The sequence below is a fragment of the Spodoptera frugiperda genome, chromosome 18 (assembly GCF_023101765.2).
Source record: "Spodoptera frugiperda isolate SF20-4 chromosome 18, AGI-APGP_CSIRO_Sfru_2.0, whole genome shotgun sequence".
Classification (NCBI taxonomy): domain Eukaryota; kingdom Metazoa; phylum Arthropoda; class Insecta; order Lepidoptera; family Noctuidae; genus Spodoptera; species Spodoptera frugiperda.
Window position 1 is genome coordinate 4,201,616 of NC_064229.1, and position 16,301 is coordinate 4,217,916.

A 16,301-nucleotide genomic window follows, 5' to 3' on the forward strand; every position below is an offset into this window, starting at 1 on the left:
AAAATTTATGCTCGAATCCTTTTTACTTTGGTCTCGCCTCGAATCTGACCTAGATAGGTTACCTAACTATACCAGGTCGTCGGAGGACGGGTGCAGTGGACTTGCAGGAGTAGCTGGAGGTCGCCGATGACTTGGAAACCTTTCAATTGTCGCATTAATATCAACACTACTGGAATTATCAACGTAGTACGCAGGGACTGTCGAGAAACTGGAAACATTCGGGCCGGCATTAGTGTTACGACCGCCGCGCGTACTTGTCGCGTTCTGGCTTTTCGCTCAAACAATAAAATTATAAGCGATACGTTTATAAATAGCTGTTAGGAGCTCGCGGGCGGGCGCCGACCAACTACTGCGTAGTGCTACTCTGGAGGTCTGGAGGCGTGCGGTGCGCCGGCGCAGCGACTGTCGACTGCTCACAGGTACACCTGTCACACCTAACGCAATGTCATTATCACCATTATTATAACAGGCAGAGATAACAAAGCTCCAGGCTCAGCCACGCCGGCGCCCGGTGTCGCGGGAAAAACGCGAGTTAATTTCGTAGTTAAACCAAGTGTAGGAAGTAATTATGGACTGGGAAATATGTTAACGAGTAGGGAAGTGAGTGTCGGCTTCACTGTAACTCTGTTTGTTTAACTAAGAACTCGGCAGCCGGAGCGATTGAGCTTTGTGTTTAATTAAAACTGTCAACTGTTATCTAGTTAGCGCTAACCTGCTTCACTACATAGTTAATTCAGTTTATAATGTGATAAAATTCACTTTGTGTCCGTTTACTTTTAACCGTTTTAATTACTTTAACGTGAAGTGGATTTCAATTTGGTTTTTGTGATAATTTTCATTTTTAATTAATTCACCTTTTTTAAATATCCACGTATTAACCAACTGTGGCATTCGACTATGTCTCTATCGTGTTAAATAGATTTTTTATTAAATCATTTACAAAGTTTTTTAACGCCATATTTTTCGTGAAGATTTTTATTTCGTGTTTTAATAACATTTCCTAAGAGCTCTTTAATCTAATTACTTTGATTAGTTTTAATAACACTCGTAGGTTATCAATTTCAGTTAAATTCTCAGGAAAATACGGTTAATATTCTCTAGTATTTTCCACAAATTTCTTCAAATATACATAATTATGCTGTGTTAGTTTAGTTACGTGAAATGATAGGATATTTTTATTAGTCGCGTGGGTAGAGATATTTTGTAACATTTTCCGTTGGCGCAAACATTTCTACCAATATCAAATCTATTTCTAGGTTAAACATAAATCTCTTTGCTTCAATGATTTTACGTTTTAAAAACGGAATGGTATATGTTTATCATTTTTTAATATGTCAGCTCTTTTGATAGACAAGAATATTCGAAGGCGGTTTCTTTTTCACAGTTAAATAAACAATTTATATACTACAAAGTTGTTTTTTTAAATTGAGTGTTGGTTAAAGAGGTACGTACCAACATGTGTGAAGTATTGGGAAATTCTGTTGTTAGTTAAAAATGTTAAAGATTTTTTATTAGAAGTTAGAAGTGATCTCATTATTGCATTCACGCGAAACGTTTTATGTAAATATCGTCTGGAGGTCGGGTAAAGTATTATTAGGATGTTCTCAATAATTTAATGTAGTCTGGAATAACATTTATACGTATTCTATCTTTCTATTGGAATAGGAATAAATATGTATACGAAGAAGTGTGATATAGTCATAGACGTTGTAATAATGTAAGAAATAAGGTGAACTATAATATATAATATTATTATTCTATCTGCCGCACTCAGAGACATTTAATGATTACTTAAACTATTCCTTAGTAACGATTTTGTATCGAAAACAATTGCTAAAGACAAGGTTAAGTAACCATTAAATGACTGAGTACGGCGGTAAATCTTGCAATCACATAAACATACATACATAGTACAATGTCTCTAGGTCAAGACGTCACACCACGAATCGAACCCACGACCCTGGATACCGAAGGCCATTCTCACTGGAATTGTTACCATTAATAACTTTTTCATATATTTCAATGATCTTGCCAATAATTTAGAAATATTTGAAAACATATATTTTTTATGTGATTACGTAGGATTTACAGAATTAGACTTACTTATGTTTTTTTTTCTGCGGACTACGTAGCGGGTTACCGGGGAAATTGGCTCGAAAAGCTGGAGTAGGAATGGGGTGTTTTTAGTTAGTAAGAGTCTGACACTCCCTCTCGCCTCGTACAAGGTGGGAGAAGTCATTAGATGATTTCCTTTACAAAAAAAACTTATCTTTTTTAACTGTTGAAACAGATTTTGCTCATATGGTTATAGCAAGACATTACTACTATGATGTTTACAAAACTAGGTCATTCAAACATTGCAATGAAGAGTATCTTTAGATTTTCTAGATGTTTTCATTCTGATCAGTATAATATTTAACGATTTGTCTTGATTGATGTCCGAACTTTAATGTAGAGTAGTTCCAATATTAGCCACTATATTCCATTACTGACTGAGTGACTGACTGACAGCATACAGCCAAAACAACTGATTGTATAAAGCTAGAAATTGGCACGTAGGATTCCTATAAATCTAGCAAGAACAAGAATACGCCAAACTATTAGGTGGATTCAAAATCACGGTCAAAAGTTAAACGTAACAGCTCCCATAAACAACACTCTTTTTTGAGGGGGGAATGAATCTGAGTCATGCTATGGTTTCTCCCGCTTTGGGTGAGGCAAGAGAGAGTGTCAGACTCTTACTGACTAAAAACCACCCCGTTCCTACTCCAGCTTTGTGCCGGAGCCTCCCGACAACATATTAGGCCGTCTGTAGCTAAGGTTAAACAAATGACACTAATCATTTCATGTCTATGTATAGAAAAATCAATGTATTGGGTTTAACATAACTTATCAATTCCTTACTCATTCAATTTGTGTTGAAATACCATTTGCATAGACATAGGTCTAAACTTCTATTTTGTTTCTAGCATACCTAGACTGTTTCATCATAAATGATATCATGCATTACTTATGTACTAATAACAGACGGCGGTTTAAAAAAGAAGAATAGATCCGTCGGAATGCAGTTTCTAATTGTTGGAACAATATTTTTTTTATGGAACACGCCGGTAATCGAGCAGACGTATCACCTGATGGTAAGCATTCGCCGCCCAGCGTTCTGGTGTTTCACGCGCCAAGTGTCCAGCACTTGGCGCGTGAAACACCAGAGGCGTTAAAAGGCCGGCCCTTTTGGGGGTTAGGAATTTAAGGGTTGTTAGGGAATCGGGGATTGGGAAGGGGGGAATTGGGTCTCCGGTAACCTCAGTCACACAACGGAACACAACGCAAGCGTAGTTTCAACAATAATTCGTAATTTGTGATGGCATCGAAACATAGCTATTCCGGGTTTGATAAATAAATAATGATATGAAGTTTATAGTTGATTATATCCGGAGTCTGGTTTTGTGAATGGGATATTTGTGTTTATAAATGCATCCATGATACGGAATTGTGTTTATATCTTGGTGTGAATATGTTTAGGCACATACCTAATTATATTAAAGAAAGTTATTTAAGGGAAGATGGGAGGCAAATGTCCTTTGATCAACAGTGGATGTCTTTCTTCTGATGAAAGTGGCCATGATTTTCTTGATGATGACCTTTTAGTTCCCAAAAGAAATGAAAATCTACAAAACAAATAGTCTCCTTTAGGTTTTAAAAGTTATTCGAAACTGCGGACAACGCTACAAATTACCGAGCATCAGGCATAAATCAGGAGTAGGAACGGGGTGGTTTTTAGTTAGTAAGAGTCTGATACTTCCTCTCGCCTCACCCAGGGCGGGTGAAATCATAGGACGAGTGATTCTCCCCCTTAAAAAATGGTATTTAAAGTTCTTGGGTAAGTTTTTTTACTTTTACTAAATTTTGGAACGAAATTCTATTGCCATCAAATGACAATGCCAGAATCTCTATAGAGCTCTGCCCCACCAAAAAATATATTGTACAGGCATGCCAAATGTAGCATTCTATTGCTGCTCTATTAGTGATAACTAAAAACATGATTAAAAGCCTTTAGAGCTTGCGATTTCTATATAAATCTAAGAACAAAATATTAAATTTAGGTTAGGTACTAGTTTAGATTAATTGCAGTTATAATGGTAGAAATAATTAAATTAACTACTTTATATTATTACAATGCTATCATAGGGTGTTTAGCTATGAAAGGAAGGAATGTCATCACCAATATCACCTTTAGTAATCCTACTTTTAATTCATAATCATATCGAAACAACAATGTAAACATAACAGACAGAACGAATGTCAAATAATGACTTTTTGGACATAACTGACACACGCACGCCAATGACGTTTCGTTACATCTAATCACTAACGTTCAAACACAAAATAATGATTAGAATATGCATTCATTATAATATATATTATAAAAAAATTAATTAACTAACAGTATGTATTTATACCAAATTCATATTAAAATCCGTTCACATTACATTAATAAATCCTTTTTTATTGAATGACTCTTTGTGTTCCTTTTGCAAGCGTACTAAGAAACGCAGATGGTCGCGATATATACAGGAAATAGGCCTTGGGTTTTTAAATACTTTTTATTTCCTAATTTTTATCCGCAACTTTATCAGAATAATAATTAAGTAACCAAGGGTCTTATTTTCATTGCTTAATATTGATTAATTTACATTTCTTGTACATTGATGAAATTAAGTGGGGCAGGATCTGGCATTGTCATTTATGCACTAAGAACATATTAAAATATTTGTGTGAAGAACGTACAACGTGTAGACACAGCTAGTTGGATCGTGTCTAAACCTACACATTTATCGATGCAAATGTATCTACAAACGACTGAATAGTTTATTTCCTCTGAGCTTGTAGAAAAAAACACAGTATTTCGGCGCAATGCCATGGCCGCGCGGACGGAACTGCGCGTGATCTCATCACATAGTCGTTGTGCTAACAATATTCATATACTATGTACCAAACAAACGATATAAGGCTCACGTAATATGTTATATTATTTTTTTGTTAGTTAAACATTTAGGAATTTTATTAAAATAGTATTCATGGTAGTGTAACGTGACTCAGTATGTCTAAGGTATGCTTTTTGCAACAATAGCCCGTGAGAGTAATGGACTGTGGACCTCCCCTACGGAATATGAGTTTGCCTTAATCTCCATATGGACTATTTTTCTTTAAGGGGAGAAAATTATCCAATGTCTTTTCCAACTTTGGCGAGGCGAGCGGGAGTGTCTCTCTTACTGACTAAAAACCACCTCGTTCTTATTCCTGCTTTTCTAGTCGGAGCCTCGGTAAACCCGCTAGGTAGTCCGCAGATCCGAAACAGTCCATATGGACTGTTTAGACTATACTGTATAGAATTCTTTACAATGAGGTGTTTTGCGATAATCTCCACGCCTGACTAGAAGGTTGGAGATCGCAGTTTAAAAGTATTAGGTTTTCAGAGAACGTAGCAGACTGCGCAGAAAATATACACTGCATTTCTCTTATACATACGTATACGTATAGGTATTACATTTCGGAAAACCCCTCCTAAAAAGTGCAGCAACGCCCTTGTTCCGACCTCTAATGCTAAAGAAACTAAACATCCATCGTATATTTTAGTTCTTAAAATCCTAAAATTAAAACGTGGGATATTCTAATAGTTACATAAGAATCATAAAGAATGTATTAGTTATCAGAAAAGTGATGCTAATGTTTACACATTTAGCTTATGTTACAGCTATTCGAGTGCATTTTGTAAATAACGAAATTATTTTCATGTGTATGGTATGTTTCATCTCGGTAAAACCGAGCAGTAATTCATGGGTGAAAGACTAACAAACATACATCAGTCAGTTTCTCCAATACGTTTATTTAGTTTGTAGAATTAAGAAAACCTATCAGGAGAATTTTAATTTTATTTTAGTTTAGTTGCAGTTGATGTGGTCGGGAACACGTAGGCCACATACGAGTAACAGAGTGCATCTCAATTACATAAAAACTCTAATCAGTTATCTCTAATTTACATGTCTATCATCACTCCCATTCTTCCCGCTGTTTTATGCAAGGGTGAACTAAGGGACTATAATTTATTTAACAGAGGCAGGCAGAAGCTTTCTCTAATAAACCTGGGCAACTTATTCTTAAAACCAATCTCAATGTCAATGCAATTTCAATCCAATAATTATTCAATGTCAAAACTATACAACCCCAATCATAGCTGTTAAAATAGCATTCAGAGTACGGAATATAAAGTCAAACTCAATACCATTTAGTTCATTCAATATCCACGCAATACGGATGCAATGGGCGCTAGTGCTGCAACTCAAGAGTACGAAATTTCACAATATCAATGTCAATCAAGAGTAAGCCCCCTGAATCGTTTAAATTCAGATCTCCAAAATCCCATCAGGCTTGAAGATTACAGCCCAGTTCAAGTTCATAGGCAGTTAATGTAATTTGAGGACCTGGGGCCTACTCTAATTCAACGAAAAACTAAGTTTCGTCCGAAACTTCGCAGATTGCATACTACAATTCTATTTATTGTAAACTTTCTTGAACAAACATGAACGAATAAAATGAAGATAAATAAATAGATTTTGATATGAAATTAAAAATAAAACATTATTTCAAGTAATTCTATTAGTAAATCAATAAAACCTACGGCCGAAGATTAAACGAAACTTCGGATTCGAGAACCGGAGTAGGCCCCTGTTTTCTAGTATTTGCCATGAATATACATCTAGAAATGTACTCGAGTTACCTACAGGAAATTTATTCTCAATCAGACTGGCGTGCAGTGCCAAATCTTCCTTGTAAATCAACATCGGTAATCGGTTGCTACAAGATTTATAATCGGCGCGTCGCTCGTTTCTATTTGATGACGTCACTCTTCTGCAGTTAGCTGAATGAACATTTGAACTGATTGTATTTCTTTCAATAGTCAGACAAGTTATTTAGTACCTATGTAGGTAAGAAAATAATAATTCAGTACAAAGACTGCAACCATTAATTAAAAAATCAAGGTTTACTCACGTACATTAACCTATTAATGGTCACATAGAAAAAAAATACTTTAATTGTGTTTATTTGTATATTGATTATACTATAGAAATCAACGTTTCTACCCTAAATTATTAGGTGTTCCCAAATTGGCACACAGGAGAAAAGCTTTACTAAAGCTACGATGTCGCCGCGTCTGAGCAAGCTGCTCATGATGAAGAGTCCCTTTATGACTTGAAACTAGTAGAGCTTTTCTTCACTAATGTACGTGAGTAAACCTTGATTTTAGATCATTTAATATGTCTCATGATTGTTACTGTAACCATTGTTTGGCTACTAAACTGACCAATGATTACGTGCTACTACTGAGAAATTATTCAAAAATCCGAAAAAAACCAGTAGATAATACTTTGCCGACACGGGAATCGAACCCGAGACCTCTTGCCCGGCAGTCGCTTTTGCGACCACTCGACAAATAAGTAGCAGGTACATTATTTAGTTATTTTAGTATCAATATTCGATATCTATTTTGTTTTATCATTCACTGTAAATATATACATGTGTGAATATTTATTTTTAGTCTTTAATTGCTGCACTGAAACACACAACAATTTCCTACACATAATTCATTATTTCGAATTCAAACAACTCACAGAACTACAAATTTTCTAAAAGCAAAGTAATTACGAGTATCATTGATTTAGTTCTAAAATATACTGTAATTGCATTACAGAAAATAATTGGCATAGAAACTTTACACTGAAACACACATGCTGTTTGACTATTACCTTTAAACATTTCTACTAAGATCCAATATTAAATATACATATTCTGCCGGAGGTTGTACGCGGGGATCGTGCGGCATGGCCCTCTGACGAAGCCCCTGTGTGGGCGTCGAACCTGATGCGGCGGCCAGCTCGGGCGCTGCTCACGTCCAGAGGGTCATGGCCATTCGAGTAAACCGCGGATATTTTAGATAAGGCGGCCAACCTCCTTGACTCCCACCGTGGGATTTGGACAAAGGTGCTAACGTCTTTAGTTTGGCCGACGCGATCGCCGGGGCGAAACCACTGCCGCGCCAGATTAATGCGTGGCGGGATGAGCTCCGGCGATCTCATGGCGGAATGGCATTATCGCGACTTTGCGACCACTCGCTGTCAAGCGGTAAGTCCCCTCTTTAGCAGGCTAGATAGGCGCCAGTCCTCACCTACCGCTTGAGTATCTTACCGGACACGATATCTATTCCTGTTTTATGGGCGGGAGGAAACGCCCGGGTTCATCACTGTAAACCGCCCGGAGGACATGTGGAACATACGCTTGCGGTCTGCCCTGCATGGGCTGAGCACCGCCGTGTCCTCAGGGATTTCGGCGACGGCGCCCTCTCGCGTCCGGCACTTACAAGCCATTGCGGAGCGAGGGGGACTGGGATGCCGTCTCCTCCTTCTGCGAAGCAGTCATGCTACTAAGGAGGAGGCGGGAAACACAACAATTTCCTCGCGAGAGACACTCCGGGCGTCGGGGATCGCGCGATAATTCATTATTTCGAATTCAAACAACTCACAGAACTACAAATTTTCTAAAAGCAAAGTAATTACGAGTATCATTGACTTGCAGTTCTAAAATATACTGTTTTAATTGCATTAAAGAAAATAATTGGCATAGAAACTTTACACTGAAACACACATGCTGTTTGAGAAGTCATTGGATGATTTTCCACCCTAAAAAAAAAAAAAAAAAAAAAAATACATATTATGTATTGTATCGATTTTGTTAGTTGAAAATATAGCCAATATCACATCATCAGTCTATAAGTGGCCACTGCTGACCAAAGACCTCTTCTCGCACGAAGAAGATTTGAGCATTAATCACCACACTTGCTCAATGCGGGTTGGCGATTTCAAACTTATATATAATCAGAAATTGTAAGCCCAGGTTCCTTCACGATGTTTTCCTTCACCGTTTGTCAGTGGTGTCTAAATAATCTTAGAAAGTACGGTACATATAACTTGGAAACGTCAATTGGTACTTGCCGTTGGTAGGTTTCGAACCCCTTATGCATGAGAAGCGGGTGTCTTAAACCTCGGGGCCACCACGACATTTATTAATATGACATAGGCAATATGACAGAAATGTTTTATACTATATTATACCTTCCACATCATAAAATCCAATTTTATTATAACAACTCGTGATTTGAAATAACAATCCTTTGTCTAGAAGTTTTGATAGCTATTTAATATTAGTTTTATAGCACTTCAATTGGCAAGTAAGCATTAACAGATGTCTCTATTGAATAGTCTAGATTTCCTTTGTGTTTGTCTAGAACTAAAATAGTTGCCAAATTATATTTATAATGCATAGCAGGACGGTATGTAGGTATGCCAAAGCATTTATTGCCAATGCAATGCAAATACAATTATTTATCAAATTAAATATCTCCATTTAGTACTATGTAGGTACTTCAATGTATTGAATTTATATATTTCAGTTTTGTAGTCTTATTTACTACTTTTCTGTTAAAAAATGTGAATGAAACTAAGCTTAATACTCCTTCTCTCATGTTATCTGAAATGGGGAGAACTTTACCCACTATCACCATCCGAAACATTATGTATCAACAAAACCCAGAGCCGCGGACAACGTATAAGGTTACCGGGGCCCCGGCTCAAAGCAGGAGAAGGAATGAGGTGGTTTTTATTAGTCAGTAAGAGTTTGACACTCCCTTCCGCCTCACCCAAGGCGGGAGAAGTCATTGGATGATATTCCCCGCTCAAAAAAAAAAAAATATTGACAACAAAAACGATTCATACAAATCTTCTAATCCCAAAAAAAAACTTCAATCCAAACACAAATCCCCAACACAACGTCACCCGATAAAGGTGTCGCGTCCACGTGTGCTATAAATCTGTTGTTGTGACGTCACGTGCGCAGGCGCCGCCAGACAGGTAGCGACCTCTACGTCACGCCGTCTCACCGCGTCCCACCGGCGTACCCCAGCATATTATTATTGTTTATATTTACGTTTTACACACTTGAATCTAAATCCTGTTTATGAAAATTGTTTTTCGTATTTGAAAAGGTCGATTGTTTCCTAAGGTCTGGTACCTCTATAACTACTGTTGTCTTATTTCCGTATGGCCATTATGAGGTTGTACTGGTTACTGGTCGGTGTTTGTGTGATTGCTGAGGAAATCAGGTAGGTAACCTTATTTTGATTTGAAATTTCATAATTTTTGAATCCCTTTCACAATTTTTTAATCAGCACACATATTATTATCTAGCTTATTTACATTCCTACATACATACATGCAACCTTACGTCTGTCTAACTTATTTACTTTTTGTCTTTTTTCGACCGAACTCAAAAACTTGCTCGTCTATCACGCTTGCAGCCATTCGTCAAACGAGACATCCAATCCTTTATCTTTGAAACTAAACCATTAGATAAATAGGTTAAAAATAACCTAAATATACAAATATATTTCGGAGAGGAATAGATTTTTGAATAGATTCGGAGGCCCAATAACCCACCTTCCCAATCTTCCCAATCGCCGATTCCCCGACAAAACTTAAATTTCTAACCCCTAAACGACCGGTAACGCGCTTGTAACGCCTGTGGTGTTTCGGGTGTCCATGGGCGGCGGCGATTGCTTACCATCAGGCGATCCGTCTGCTCGTTTATCGGCTTATACCATAAAAAAAAAGTAAATTGATAGGAAAACACCTATGCCTTTATAAGTTTCTGAAAGGGTGTGAACAGAGGTGTTATATTAACAGTTATCTAATGTCTTCTACTACATTCAATAACTTATCTGACTTCGATGTAAGTGGGAATGAGCCTAATGCCATACACGATGCAAAATTCTAGTCTACGAGCTATTATCACTGTTTTTTTTTAGTTATTAGTAGGTTACTCTTATTATTTGTACATTGAACTTAACACGCTTTGCGAGACTTTTATGCTTATCTGGATACTACCTAGCGGGCTTACCGGGCCTCCGGCTCGAAAAGTATTTGTAGGAATGGGGTGGTTTTTAGTCAGTAAGAGTGTGATACTTTCACTCACGCCTCACCCAAGGTGGGACCTTGGGCTAGCAGAAAGTAACAGCAGTAATTGAATGATTTTGCCCTCTTAAAAAAAAGTCTACTCGAAAGATTCACAGATGGAAACAACAGAAATATTTCAATTTATTAAAACCCATGATAGCAATGACACACTTAAGTTTAAAGGCCCCGACATTATAACGAAACGGTTCGGAAATAAGTGTTATTAGCCCAGCGGAGATCGGGTCATCATTAGTATTAATTTAAACGGCTTCTATTAAACTTTGGCAAGTGTCCAATGAATATTCCTTAAGCTTTGTAGTTTTTATTGAATTTTGTATTTTTTTTTGTGTTTTAGTCTCTTCTGTCGGATTATTATTGTGCTATAGCTGTGGAGCGGTTGGGTGCAGCTGTTTGTGAGTTATGTAATCCATTTTGTAATATGATAGACTAAAATTTGGTGTATATAGTAGCTGTTGGGCTATTGTTTTAGATAGTCATTCAGTATGAAGCGTGGTTATTGGAAACCAATATGGATAATTTTGGAATTTGTGTCGTTTCGTACTGAAATCCATAGTAATATTACTAATTAATGGGAATGTGTGTTTGGTTGTTTGTCCTTTTTTCACGTCGCAACGGAGCGAGTTTTTGACACGATTTTTTGTTGTTAAGTTGGATGGCTGGAAAGTGAGGAAGGCTACTTTTTGTCTCTTTCTAAACCCCTCACTTTCCTAAAATGAGGGTTGGAATTTTGTATGGAACATTCCACAATTTTCAAGATCGAAAGCCAAAAATTGGTATGTGAACTGTTTGTAACTAACAAAAATCGTGCATAATTTTTTTTTGTATATCTACGGGCGGAAATATAGTACCTTATAAAGGAAGTATGCCGGTCGATATAGTTTCATCGTACATACATTCTAGTCTTCATACTACCTACAACTTTTACTGGATGCGCTTTTCTGAGTTAACTCAACAACAGCAGTATCGTATTCGCTAAAACTTATAGGCACCATGTTGTAGTTGAATGCACACTACTATAATCGTCAATCTATCGTCTATTATTCAAAGAATATCTGAAAATAAACAAAAGAGAAGGAGAAAATATAGATTTTGGAAAACTCTTTGTAATAAAAAAGTATCTTGTGTATATCAATAGACTCGTTTCTTATTACATAAAACTTAAAACATAACTGAAAACCTGAACCTGATTGAAAAAGAGTATCCTATGTCGTTTCTTGCTCGTTGTTCTCCATAGGAATCTACACTTTGGAACGAACACATAGCTTCACTAGAGGACTGACCGATAGACAGACGTTTTAAAATATTCTTATAATATTTGCTTTGACGTTCAAAGTGCCTGCCTGGTCTATTTGAAATAAATAGTTTTGACGTTCTTTTTGACACACTGGAAGTGTTAAATTTGAACTCGTTTGCCTACCCATTCTCAGAACCAAAAGCGTAGGTTACATTATACTGAAAAACTTCACGGTTATCAATACCTAATGTGTTTCTTCGAAGACTATGTTTTATCTCACAACTCTTCCGGGATGATGTTTCACAATATTTTGTAAGATTTCTCTCATAGTTCGCAGCTTCACTTTGTTTGTGTTCTACGAAGTTAGACGCTAGTTTTTATACTTGTTTAGCTTCTAAAGTTTTTGGTTTATATTACATGTTTAGCATAAAGTTGCTTTTACCACCAGAGATGTGCTGTGGTGCGGTACTGTGGATGCGTTTGGCTTCCACCAATCATATTCATTGGTACACATAGTTTAGCACTGGTGGAAACCGACTTAGCTAAGCTATGTTTTTTATAATGAAAAATGCATGCTATGGATGAGTTCCCAACTATCTTTACACCGCATACTTGGGCTAGGCATCTTCCTCCCACGCCTCGGCTGATGATATCGGTATGAAATTTGGAACAGGGGTAGATTAACATCTGGAATAACACATAAGTTTTTTATTCCATCGCTACAAGAAGCCGTTGGCTAGTAATCTAAATAGTTATAATACAAAAGAGTTTGTGTGGATATATATTTATACCATTTTCACGCAAAAATTACTTAGAATTTGAATGAAATTGGGAACACAGATAGATAGACTACGGTATTTAATAGTAGAAATAAGACGTTTTAGTCTTGGGGACACGGGCGAAGCTCTTGGCAGAAGCTAGTACATTACATACATATTGTGTATGTTAAATTGCCTCGTTGGCCGACTAGTCTCAACTATCAAGTTATTAATGAAGAGGTTGATCCCACTGACCTCAGTTTATTTTTATTTTTACTCTGTATAATGTGTACTCTTCCTTAGTCAGTTCTTGACACCCACGCAAAGAACAGGGGTACACATAATGTATTCCACTCGGTTCTTAACATAGCTTATTTAGACAATTACGTCTACTAATACTCCGTGGGAGTCCACTGTTAGACTGTGGACCTACAATGAGGGGGTTTGCAATAATCTCTACGCTTGGTAAGCTGGTTGGAGATCGCAGCTTAACATCGCACCAGGTTTATCAATGAAAGCTGCTGTTGTTTTTTTAAAAACGATGTTCCACACTAGTATCTCGTTCTTTTGTGTCATGAGTGCGGTTACAAAAATACAATTGTGAATCACACAAAGAGTTACTCTGTGCGGTATTCGATACCCGCAACCCTTTGCAGGAGTAGGAACGTAGTGGTTTTTAATCACTAAGAGTCTGACCCTCTCGCCTCACCCAAGGCGGGAGAAGTCATTGGAAAATTGAACCCTTAAAAAATCCTTTCCTGCATGAGAAGCGGGCTTCTTAAACCTCCAGACCACCACGACTTATGTATCTTAACTGTACCTAAGTACTTATGTTATTTTATTATATTGGATTAAAGGGTCAGGTACCAAATCTAGGTAATGCTAATATTCTTTACAATTCCTTATGCCAATTCCCTCAGTATATTCAAAGCCACTCAATAAGGCTCTTTAGAAAAGGACGTAGATCCCCGACCCTTTATTATTGGGTTTAATACCTTAAGACGTTTTATCAAGGTCGCATTTTGAAAGGGCCAAATTATATTAAGGGGTATTTTTAGTTACACGTGTGGTGTCTGTTGTGAATTGAGGTTATATGAGAATAATTTTGTTTGTGTGGGTTTAATTTGAACATTGGCTTATGAAAATTGAACTTTAAAACCAAATGAACTTTAATACCAAACAAGAAAATGGTTTTCTTAACATCTTAATGTTTTTAAAATACCTATTCAATGACACATCATACGATGAGTTACTGGAGAAAAAAATATTACTCCCATTTTTACTTTTATGGGAGCAAATAAAAAGCTTGTTTTTAGTAAAAAAAAAAAAACGATTTCCCACATTGGGATTTTCTTCTGTGTCGTGGGTGTGTTTACAAACATACAACTTCATTTACACATGGTACCTAGACTCGAAACAACAATTTGTGGATCACACAAAGAGTTGTTGTAAAGTTTACAAAATTCAAAGCTTTCCTATCAAATTATAACTACTTCTGCCTTACCTCTTAAACACAAACAAGTACCGTATTAAATCATGTCCCCCATTGGTTTAAAAGCAGTGGTTCCCAATCGGTGGTCTGCAAAAGGCAAAAAAAGGTTCGCGAAATAAGAAAGATAGGTACAACACTGATAAAAATACAAAAAGGATAATTTATTAAATAAAATATATTTCACAACTGAAAGGATTAATTGATTTCAATAATCAAAATGTGACTATAGATTTTTATGAGTAGGAACTTCACGACTCTGGTGAACATCTTATGTGGAAAAAAAGCCAATGGGCACTTACACAATCGATTTATTTATCGCTGTAAGCATCTTGATAATAATAAATTCTTATAATTCAAGACTCTGGAGAAAATCTTTTGTGAAATTTGTGGTCTATGTTTATTACTTATTTTTGACATAAGATATGATAATATGTTTGACAAAATGGTCCTTGACCAACAAAAGATTGGGAAGCACTGATTTAAAAGGTACCTAGGCACATATAGAATCACTTTCCATTCACAAGCAGGGAATCTTTTCCGAACAAAACGGTAAGATAACTCAGCGTGATTGATGGAGGGTCGTAGCGACGTACTATCACGCTGAAAGGTATGTAGTGGGATGTACAGAGGTGTTTATCCTTAGTATGGGATGAAAGGACCTTGAGTTTAAACTATTTATTCATAGATAGCTAGTAGGGGTTTATATTTTTTGGAATTTTTGTTGGTATGAGTTTCGCGAGATTTATTACAAGACATTAATGGAGAAAAACTTTACTACTTGCGCAGACGAGCCGACGTGCTGCGTCTTAGTTAATTTAATATATCTCACGATTGTTATTAAAAAAAATATCTATCCATCCTTATTTTACAGTAAACAGCGTTGTGGTTGTTTTACTGCCGTACTCAGAGACTTTTCATGATTACTTGAACTATTCTTTAGTGACAATTTTGTTGTCTTTTGAAAACTGATAGTCCATGTTGTCGCGAAATAGAAACTAGTAGAATCAAGTTTGGTTTTTAGTCACATATACCGCAGTACTCAGAGTCATTTATTGATTACTTAACCCGGTTCTTAGCAATTGTTTTCAATACAAAATTGTTAATAAGAAATAGTTTAAGTAATCAGTTAATGTATCTGAGTGCGGCACATAGATAAATAAAGACCTCTCTGGATATTGGAAACTGTTACCCAAACTGACATTCAGCAGCACTCAGTCTAACCCATTTTGAACTTAAGTACGTACATAAAAAGATATGTAATTGAAAACCACAATTAAAATGCCACGTTAAAGTGAATTAGGAGTTCGCATTTACCAGTCGTAACGTAACCGTGACCATTTTACACTAAAATATAAAAGTATTTTAAATTGAAAAAGAAATGGCGGATACCTTTTCCCCGTGTGTGTTTGGGTAGCTGCCAAAACGTAGCTAAAAGGTGTTTTACAGGTGATGTGTGTCTGCCAAGTGGTAATGAACTTATAAAGTGCGTCTACCTCGGAGTTGTTGGTTCATAAGACTGGAGTTCCGTGCTCCGTAAGAACTCGGAAATAGTTGTGTCGCTAATGGCTTTAGTACGGTATTCAATTTTGTGTGTTTTGGGTTTAGTTTTTTTTTCGTGATGGGATTTGGTATCCATTGTGATGTTTAGTTGTATCATAGAAGTGATAGAACTTTGTACTGATCTTCAACAGCTTTTCCGGAGGCCTAATTACCCCGCTCCCCAATTCTACCAA

General features: G+C 36.7%; 1 protein-coding gene across 2 annotated transcripts in view; it reads left to right on the forward strand.

The window, feature by feature from the left end:
• The first annotated feature begins 215 nt into the window (after positions 1 to 215).
• Positions 216 to 16,301, forward strand: part of LOC118277788 (titin) — a 44,614-nt gene continuing 28,528 nt past the window's right edge. Inside the window, exon 1 of one of the 2 annotated variants that reach the window (XM_035596715.2) lies at positions 216 to 419. The gene's annotated coding sequence lies outside the window, so the exon portion shown is untranslated. Of the gene's footprint in view, positions 420 to 479; positions 601 to 16,301 lie in introns of those variants that run through there. The other variant, XM_050700382.1, reaches the window with a different exon arrangement.